Consider the following 8119-nt stretch of genomic DNA (forward strand, 5'->3'; position numbering starts at 1 on the left):
GTCTGAACCCAGTTTCCCTTATTATTAACATTTACATGAGTATGATGCATTTGCCTTCGTCAATAAGCCAATACTGGTACATTATTAACAAAAGGCCATTCTTTATTCAGATTTCCTTACTTTTTACCTATTTTCTGTCCCAGGATCTCATTCAGAATACTGCGTCATTACACTTAGTCATCACATATCTTCCTTTTTATCTTTCTTTTTCTTTTCTTCTTTGTTATCTTCTTTCTTCTTCCTTGCTTCCTTCCTTCCCTCCCTTCTTTCTTTCTTTGCCAAACACTGGGCATCTAAACAAGCACGGCTTTTCCTTAAAAAGTCTAGTGAGGATAACTGAAAATGGAAGCTGACTAATTAATTCATATGGTCAAGATAAACGCAAAGAAGAACATGAGCAGTGGACGGGCAAAAGCCACATTGAACAGAGCCATGTTAAGGAATAACTTCATCTGATCACTTTTTTAAAGATTATCCCCTGTGGGAGTGAAAGTGGCAGCAGAAACATTCGTCACGGAAGCTACTGCAACCGTTCGGGTTGGAGATGACTGTGGCTTGGGCTGAGCTGGTGCAGTGGAGATGGAGTTAGAGCTCTTAGCCATTTTCCAGAGATATCTGCAACATAGAAACAAGGGGACTGGTTGATAACTGTAGATCTGGAAGATGAGGGACAAAGCGGAATCAGTCACCCACCTCTCTGAATGCAGATCTTCTGTTCTCCAGCCCTGCTGTCACTTGTTACTCCTCATTCTTCCCATGATAGAGAAGGTCCCAAGCTGTCACACTCACCGAATCCTCTGGCTCAATGCCCTTTTCTCCCGCAGTGATTTTACTGGCAAATAATTTCTCTTCAATATTCTGTTCTCTTTAATATCCTTCACCACTTCTGGGAAGCCTTCCTCTGCCTTGCCTCTGATTCCTCCCTAAGCTAGGAGCCTTGCTCCTTTCTGTTCCTGTCGCAGCTGTGCGCACTTCCATGCCAGCCTGTGGCACCTGTACTGTGCTGTTATCATTTGCTTACGTAGCTGTCCCTTGAAGACATTGTGTCATATTCATAGCACAGTCCCTGGCACAGAGAGGAGTAAGTGAATGTTTAACTGCTCAAGTTTTTACTATAACTTCACAGAAACAGAAAATAATAATATTATAATTTTCAAATTAGAAAGCCATTATAAAAGCCATCACTAGCAAATCTGAAACAGAACTAACGTCATCCACAGCACACTTACAAATTCTGATCTTCTGCAAGCACATCCCTTGTTAAAACTTGTGATCTGAACAAATTTCTTTCATTCTAAAATACATAGAACTTTCTATTAAGACGGATCTGTAGAGAAGAGTCACGTTATTTGTAAAGTCTTAGCCTTCAGTTTTTAATTCCATCACTCTTTGGGTTTCAAGCAAGAACCATATATTTCTAGAAGTTTAGAATCATTCATGTAAATCAAAGAACTAAGGCCCTAAACTTTGACTAATTGGAAGTTTATATAGATATTAATAAACGTATGTGTGTTTCAATTACTTTTCTTTCAGGATACTGTCTTCTGTTTGATTTCAATGAAATTAGATTATGATTATGCAACTTATTTAATCAGCTTGATTTATAAATTTAATCAGCACACGCTGATTATATAAGGACAATTTTCTTCTACTTGCCTTGTATTTATTGTCATGTTAGAAACATGTTCACAAGTTGGTCGTGGTTTTATAAATATTAGTCACTGCATTTCCTAAAATCAGGAGCAACTTCCACCAAGTGTGCCTTGTTCAACATTTTATAGATTCCTTTCAAGATTTTCTCAGCAAAAAAAAAAAAGATGTTCTGCTGGGTCTAATGTTTTCTTGCCTGATGCAACATATTGTAGTATAAAGTACTTAGAAAGCCTAGAACTGTGATAGTACAAATGTAGCTATTTTTCAAATCTTTTGAGACGTCACAGTCTTAAAAATGTTAGCTAATTCTCTGTGAAGAGGCACTTACAAGGCTTGACTCCAGAGTGGGAGTCAGAAAATTATGGCTTATTTCCAGACCACAAAGTCTCAGAGTTGGTCACTGAACTTAAGCCAACTATAAATAATTTGTTATTTATTTTTATTATGTGTAGCATTCACTGGTTTGTGTTTACTTGTTAGCTTGAGTCAGTAATACCAATTTTGAGATTGGAATTCCTAGAAGGCAGGATCTAATTCTGGTGAACATACTCTATTTTGTACTTGGATACTGATATGTGTATATAGAGATGTTTTAAAAGTAATATTTAATGCTAACATGGCAACTTCCAAAAGTTCCTTCTGGGAAAACACTTCCCCCACCCCCGACATTGTCAAGCATAGATTAGATAGTCAGATGGGCCAGATTCAATTGAAAGTTCTCTTTTAAATAATCGTTCACTATTAAAGAATTCTGACCGCGGACCTGCTTTATTTTTAAGGAGGAAATTTGACCCTTATCTATGAGGGAAGCCTATCTTTCTGAAAAAGAATATCTTGCTCCAATTAGCTGAAAAGACAGCCATAGTCTGGACCCCTCTCTGGGTGAGAGTCCCCTGCCACCAACATCTCCAGAGCTCAGATGGGAAATCTTTCATTTGCATTCCCAACAGGACCTGTTCATATTTAGACTAAATCAACCATGTCTAAGCCAATGCAATCAAAATGCTGTTGAACTTTTATTAAAGATCTTCAGGGCAGGATAACTCACAACATCTCTAGTGATAACCACTAGCATGGGAATAAGAAGGAAAAGGAAAAGGAGAAAAGAGGAGGAGAAGAACGAGGAAGGAAAGGGGGAGGGAGATCCTCAGGGGAGCTTTGTAAACAATGGCCCTTCTTATTAAAGCACTTTCCCACTCTCATCAGGATTTGAGCATTGGGAGCAGCGGCATGTCTGAGTGTGTCCAGTGGCCCCTTGAGTTTCCTGTGTACCCCCACCCTTCCCAGATTTCATGCCTCTTAGAAACCTGGCTCTGGCCACAATGCAGACAATAAACAAAGTCTTTCCCTTTTTTCTCTAAACACAACTGAGAGCCCCCACACAGTGAATCGACATTCAACGTAAATATGAAATTGTTCAGAAAGTATCCAGAGCAATCTCACTCATATGAAATGGGAATGTTTTGGCCACTCATTTCCAGAAGCATAAAACGAAAGCTGTGTGGTCGAGGCTCCTTGTTGTTATCTAGTATCCATTCTCTTCTTTATTATGTGAGCAAATCACTGACTCTTAGCTGCTCGGAATAAAGCTGCACTTCCCACTCTGCCTTGCAGCTAGGTAGAGTCACATTGCTGACTTCTGGCTCATGGGATCTGAGCAGATGTGATGTACGTACCACTTGATCTACCCTTAAAAGGGAAGAGAATGCCTTCCACTGTTTCTCCCCCCTTTTGTGCTAACTGGTATGCAGAAGTGATGCTAAATAGTTTTGAGCAATGTGTGCATGGGAAATACCTCATGGCATCAAGACAGATGCAGCCTGGATTCCTGGACAACCTCACAAAGCAAAGTTACGCTTCTAGGCCTGGACCATCAACCACCGGACTGTTAAACAAGAGGAGATAAAGAAATAAACATCTACCTCATTTAAACCATTAAATTTGTGTCTCAATTTAGGTACTGAACTCATTCTGACATAGACTGGTATGCCAATGAGTTAGGTAGAAAAATAACAAAAAATACCCCAAAGATGGAAAATTAAAACTTATGTCCAAAAGGATGCAAAGAACTCAAATATAGTCAAAACAACAGCACCACAAATAAAAAGCTGAAATTGAAAGTTAAATATTTTTAAAAGGTTGACTTACCATTTGAGGATTGACAACAGAAAACTAAATTTGATAAAAGTTTGAACAATAGCAAAAACATTCAAAAGCTTAGCAGAAATGTCAGAAGAAATCAAAATATCTTATCACAGATGAGGCATCATGTTTTAGCTTTAAGCAAGGAGCAACTGGTATTTCGAGTTGATAAAGAGTTTGCCGGAAGATTTGACATCCTTCTGTTCAAACTAGTGAAAAGGAAATGAGGATGTCTGGGAAAGATCACTAATTTCAACTGTATGTTTAATATCTTGAATAATATTCAGACTTTCTTTTATTAGTAAGAAAGTATAGGGAAGTATGCAGAAAGGATCTAAAAATAAATGGAACAATCTCAAAATGCTAAAAGATGAGTAAAGCGAGAAATGACAGGATCAACCACACCACGTAATAAATTTGACTGTTGTCTTAGAAATAAATGAAGTTCAAAAATTCTATTTGAGAAACTGGTGAGAGAATTCTAAGGACTCTAAATATTGGCAAAACAGAAATATCACTGAAAAAGTTTAAAAAGAAGTTAGAATATACTGACAAAAAACACACATGTATTGTTGACTCAGTAGAAGGAGGGTGCAGATGTAGAAAAGAACGGGGGCCACTGGGAGGGAGTAACAGATGAGCTGCAAATTCAACTTCAAACGAACTTTGCCCCTGATTGGGAATGAGGGGAAAGGTGTCTGGATTTCTTACATTTTATTCCTGTTCAGCACGTAGTGGAAGGTTTTCAAGATGAACGGTTTCCAAGCTTTTTTTTTTTTTAAATGATGCCTACCTGTTTTCAAAAATGATCTTGTGTAAAAGCCCAAAGTACGAAGTGAGCAGTAAGCAGTGGCTCTTCCTAAACTGAAGCAATTGCCATGGACCAGGGCTCCAGCCGCCCAGATTCCCAGGCTTTTCTGCATCTCCCCTCCTGTGCTCTAGATGGTTCTTCAGAGGAAGGGATTCCTTGGAGTCTTAGAGATTCATGAAGGCTCATTTAAATGCCGCATTTATATTGTTACTGGTTTGTTGTCCTGACCAGGGGTAGCATTCTTCCCTGTTTGCCTGGATAGCAAATGTCTACTTCCTAGTGGAAGGAGATGGTAGTCCCTTTTAACCAATACTTAGTATCTCTCATTTACATGCTGTTTTTCCATGGTAGGTAGATTAACAGCAGGCATTATTTCCTTTTCCATGAGTGTAGATGCAGGATTTCCTCTTCTCAACACCTCCATTTGAGAGGTATCATTCAACAGTAATGCCAAATATCTGGTGAGGTTCTGAATAAGAAGTTGTTTAAACCTTTCAGTTCTGGTTTAAGAGGACAAACAATTCTAGACATCGTCCTAACTTTTAGTCTTTTTTACAAAGATGTCTCTCTTTTTTCTCATCCACTTTTAAAAGTGACTATTTACAGGAGGCTAAGTTCTAAGCCACCCTATATATTCATCCACTCATTCCAAGCCATTACTGTTGCCTTGGGCTTTGTCCTCTGCAGACCATTTTAAAGACAAAACTGAATTCTGAGTCCTGAACAGTCTCCCGGAGGGACTCAGAGCCGCGGTGTGTGTTACAATGCCGGACCTGTCAGCAATGAGTGGGAGAACGTACTGCCTTTCTAAAGACGTATTGATTAATTCCTGGTAGAAGACAATGACTTCCTTCATATGAAAAGTGTTCATGTCTTCTTTATGAATTTTATAACCTGAAATTAATATGAAATCTTATCATCATTAAGAAAAAAGGGTAAACGTAATTTCCATGCCAAAAAACGGAAAAGAAAAACATGCTAGATCATACACTTAACTCAAAGTTTCATAACAAAATGTTGGTAAATTATTATCATTATTTGGTAAAATTAAGAATTCTATGATACTGCTTGTTCAGTTTATTCAATTCAACATTTAAAACCACCAAAACTGGCATCATCAGTGCTGAAAAAGTTCCTTTTTTTGTCGTAATCCTTTGCTTGGCCTCAGTGTACTGGATGGTGCTCACTGGAACTATGACTTCAAGGGTGAGGAGGAAGAAACAGGGGCCACAGGTTCTGTGATTCTGTAGCCCTTTAATCATAGGGTTCCTAGAACAAGAGAAGAGCGGGGACAGACGAAACAGCCTCAGGGAACCAGCTGCTCTGGAACAATACACCGCAGCCCCCGAGCAGTTCCATTTTAACAGTAGCCACAGAGTCCTTTCTAAGTATTGTCCCATCTTTAGTACTTTAAGCCCAACGCCCTAAGTGGTACACGGGTCACTCTCCTCTCTCTGGACGATCCCTGCTTGATGAGCTGCTTTGTGTCTCAGGGTTTCAGCAGACGGTCTGCTGGATACAGCAAACGCAGCTCACATTCGGCTGCTGAGATTCCTGTACACGTCTGCCAAGCTGTCGGATTTAGGGGTAAAGCAAGATTTTCTCTGAATGTGCTTCTTTGTTCTGTTTTGGGGTTTAAAATAATTTTCTTATAAATCCTCAGCCTTTTTTTTCTTATTGGAAGCGAATGAAAAACAAGCAGAAACCTTATGATAGCTTACTTTTCACCTAAGCAGTAAATAGATCTTTAAAATCCATAATCTTTGTAACTGAAAAGTTTATAAATTTTTATATCTTACAAATTAAAGTAGATCAAGTTATATTATGGAAAAACTAATTTGAAAGAGTGTCTTCCAAGGTTGTCACATAGTAGGTGCTTCACAGATTCACGTTACTTTCTTTTGAGGTTATCAGGAGGGTCTTCCTTTTCCTGCCCACAAAATTTTTATTATGCTAGTTATCCTTGAAACTCTCACTGACTTGGAATAAGTATGCTTAACGAATGTCTAATTTTTTTACTTACTGTATCCTCAAATTGGACTTTCAAAGCCATCAGTGTATTTATTACTGAACGATGGGGACTGGCACAGGGTGTGGCTAGGAGCATGGTCTTTGGCATTACCCAGACCTATGCTGGAGCCCAGTGCTCCTGGATGGGTCACCAAACTTCTCTGTGCATATGTTTCCTCACCTATAAAATAGGGGAAATAATACTTACCTCAAAAGGTGTTAGTAAAGGGGGGAGGGTATAGCTCAGTGGTAGAGCGCATGCCTCACACACATGAAGTCCTGAGTTCAATCCCCAGTGCCTCCACCAAAAATGAATAAATAAGCCTAATTACTTCCCCCCCAAAATAAATAATATTAAAAAAAGATGTTGGTAAAGACATGAGATTATGCATGAAGAGCCTAGCCCAGTAACCTACACTGTGAAAGCTCAGTAACTGAGCATCGTCATTACTGTCGTTATTACTGTCGTCATTACTGTCAAATGTCTGAAGTGTCAGAGGAGACGGCAACAACATAGTTTTAATATGTTTATAATATACTTATAAGGTTTTAATATATTTATATATTATAAAATTTATATATAAATTACATGACAGCAAGCTTAATCAGTAAATATCTGTATTCTGAGTGCTCCACTGACTAGCTGCTCTCCCATTTAATATATATATAATATTAAATATATTTAATATATTTATATTTATAAAATATATTTATACTATACAGTGTATGTCTTCTGTATCTATCCATACTATGTTAGTACTCTGTACAAATGCTATGAAGAAAACGAGAAACCTGTTATTTTCTAGAGAATATACTGAAGCATTAGATTTTATCAACGAAGTTGTCAAAATTAATTTTTTATATATTTACATGTATATGGAACCATGAGAAGCACTGGAGGGAAAATGCAAAAACAGAAAATCCTGAGCCTTTACGTAATATCCACCTAATCCTTCTAAGGATCTGGGTAAAATAATCATAGTTTAATTTCTCCTCTGGTTTTTAAAATTTACACTGTGATATATTTTCCCTGTCCACCAGAGGTAGTAATTTATCCACTGGAAAAAGCTAATTGAAGGTCATATCACAGTTTTTAATACTCTTTATTGTAATGATATTCTATAAATGTAATAATTAAATTAAATGAATTAGCCTAACAAGGTTATAAAAACTAGAGGAAAGCAAAAAACAGGTTAAAAAAAAGTCTTCCTAAGACATACATATATCAATGATAAACTCCATCCCAGCTTAACCTTACAGTGTTATCTAGAGGTTTTAATATACTGACTCTTGGCTCTTTTATCCGCATCCCAAATTTTCTTCTTTTAGGAAACACTTCACCACTCCCTCCCCTTCTTCCTGTACCATTTTGCTGCTGCCTTACTCCTAACTTTCACCATGTTTTCTCTGGAGAGTCTTGTCGAACATCACCCCAGCACATCGTTGTCCTGAAATCTCTAGTTTTCTCCCTCACTTAGATAGACTGGCTACATTCAATCCTTC

General features: G+C 37.9%; 1 non-coding gene across 1 annotated transcript; it reads left to right on the forward strand.

Moving 5' to 3' along the window:
• Nucleotides 1–6847: 6847 nt before the first annotated feature.
• On the forward strand, nucleotides 6848–6920 carry TRNAV-CAC (transfer RNA valine (anticodon CAC)). Its single transcript has one exon. It is a non-coding gene; the product is annotated as a tRNA-Val (tRNA).
• The last annotated feature ends 1199 nt before the right edge of the window (nucleotides 6921–8119 follow it).

The sequence above is a fragment of the Camelus bactrianus genome, chromosome 9, assembly GCF_048773025.1.
Source record: "Camelus bactrianus isolate YW-2024 breed Bactrian camel chromosome 9, ASM4877302v1, whole genome shotgun sequence".
NCBI lineage: Eukaryota > Metazoa > Chordata > Mammalia > Artiodactyla > Camelidae > Camelus > Camelus bactrianus.